The sequence below is a fragment of the Anopheles arabiensis genome (assembly GCF_016920715.1).
Source record: "Anopheles arabiensis isolate DONGOLA chromosome X unlocalized genomic scaffold, AaraD3 X_pericentromeric_contig0007, whole genome shotgun sequence".
Classification (NCBI taxonomy): Eukaryota; Metazoa; Arthropoda; class Insecta; order Diptera; family Culicidae; genus Anopheles; species Anopheles arabiensis.
Window position 1 is genome coordinate 60001 of NW_024412085.1, and position 2500 is coordinate 62500.

The following is a 2500-nucleotide window of genomic DNA, read 5'->3' on the forward strand; positions in this document are numbered from 1 at the left end:
CAGTTTTCTACACGATGTGCACAGAGCTCATTTCGTCGTCCCGGGCGAATGGAAAAACACAAACATCGCGAGTATCGTTCTAGGTTTCTGTCTATAAAAGGGCAGGCCAAAAGGTGACCGGTTGAGATAAGCATTTTAAGCATACAAACACTTTATTGGAACTTTTGATACAAAAACAAGGTACGTACATGTAGGTTGTACCAACATGGACATCTATGAACGCGTACGCTCGGGCTGCGCCCTCCGTCTTGTACTTTCCTGATCGGTACACAGTTTTGGTGCACTGCTATTCCGACCGGCAACTTGTACCAACATATACATCCATGAACGCGTAAGTAGTGTACTTTCCCTGATCGGTACACACTGTTGGTGCACGGCATAAGAAAAGAGCTAAAATGGTCAAACTCAATCCATTTCAACAATAGATAGTCGATAGTAGCTGTGCCGATGAAGTAGGGCACGATGCAAGTTAATGTTGTTTAATGAATAACATGTCCGCCATACATTTCAGTACAAATTTGCTCGGTCAGACCTACAAAGTGCTATATCTCGAATACGAGGCGTCGGACTGGGGGGTTGTAGAACAATTTTAAGTTCGTCTAATGATTCTACATCCGATTCTGGATAGCGGTTTTTGACCACTTTTCAATATTTTGTGACACCCCGAACCTAGGGGCAGCTCCTAGCTTTTTCAAAAATGTGCACCGAACGGGCCGGAGAGCTCGTGTGGCTCAAAACATGTTTTTCGCTAAAACACCTCAAAACGTGTAAGGAACGCACCCTAGCTCTTGTTTTTGAAAAGTTATGGCCATTTAAAGTGAGGTGGTTTTGCTTCAAAATAGCAATTTCACCCGTCCCTATGGCCATGCTTTAAATTTTCACGAAAATGCCAGGTCAGACCTAGGGCGGGCCATATCTTGAATACTAAACGTCGCAGACATTGGTCGTAGAACAATTTTAAGTTCGTCTAATGATTCTACATCCGATTCTGGATAGCGGTTTTTGACCACTTTTCAATATTTTGTGACACCCCGAACCTAGGGGCAGCTCCTAGCTTTTTCAAAAATGTGCACCGAACGGGCCGGAGAGCTCGTGTGGCTCAAAACATGTTTTTCGCTAAAACACCTCAAAACGTGTAAGGAACGCACCCTAGCTCTTGTTTTTCAAAAGTTATGGCCATTTAAAGTCAGACGGGTTTTGCTTCAAAATAGCTATTTTACCCGTCCCTATGGCCATGCTTTAAATTTTCACGAAAATGCCAGGTCAGACCTAGGGCGGGCCATATCTTGAATACTAAACGTCGCAGACATTGGTCGTAGAACAATTTTAAGTTCGTCTAATGATTCTACATCCGATTCTGGATAGCGGTTTTTGACCACTTTTCAATATTTTGTGACACCCCGAACCTAGGGGCAGCTCCTAGCTTTTTCAAAAATGTGCACCGAACGGGCCGGAGAGCTCGTGTGGCTCAAAACATGTTTTTCGCTAAAACACCTCAAAACGTGTAAAGAACGCACCCTAGCTCTTGTTTTTGAAAAGTTATGGCCATTTAAAGTGAGGTGGTTTTTGCTTCAAAATAGCAATTTCACCCGTCCCTATGGCCATGCTTTAAATTTTCACGAAAATGCCAGGTCAGACCTAGGGCGGGCCATATCTTGAATACTAAACGTCGCAGACATTGGTCGTAGAACAATTTTAAGTTCGTCTAATGATTCTACATCCGATTCTGGATAGCGGTTTTTGACCACTTTTCAATATTTTGTGACACCCCGAACCTAGGGGCAGCTCCTAGCTTTTTCAAAAATGTGCACCGAACGGGCCGGAGAGCTCGTGTGGCTCAAAACATGTTTTTCGCTAAAACACCTCAAAACGTGTAAGGAACGCACCCTAGCTCTTGTTTTTCAAAAGTTATGGCCATTTAAAGTCAGACGGGTTTTGCTTCAAAATAGCTATTTTACCCGTCCCTATGGCCATGCTTTAAATTTTCACGAAAATGCCAGGTCAGACCTAGGGCGGGCCATATCTTGAATACTAAACGTCGCAGACATTGGTCGTAGAACAATTTTAAGTTCGTCTAATGATTCTACATCCGATTCTGGATAGCGGTTTTTGACCACTTTTCAATATTTTGTGACACCCCGAACCTAGGGGCAGCTCCTAGCTTTTTTCAAAAATGTGCACCGAACGGGCCGGAGAGCTCGTGTGGCTCAAAACATGTTTTCGCTAAAACACCTCAAAACGTGTAAAGAACGCACCCTAGCTCTTGTTTTTGAAAAGTTATGGCCATTTAAAGTGAGGTGGTTTTTGCTTCAAAATAGCAATTTCACCCGTCCCTATGGCCATGCTTTAAATTTTCACGAAAATGCCAGGTCAGACCTAGGGCGGGCCATATCTTGAATACTAAACGTCGCAGACATTGGTCGTGGAACAATTTTAAGTTCGTCTAATGATTCTACATCCGATTCTGGATAGCGGTTTTTTGACCACTTTTCAATATTTT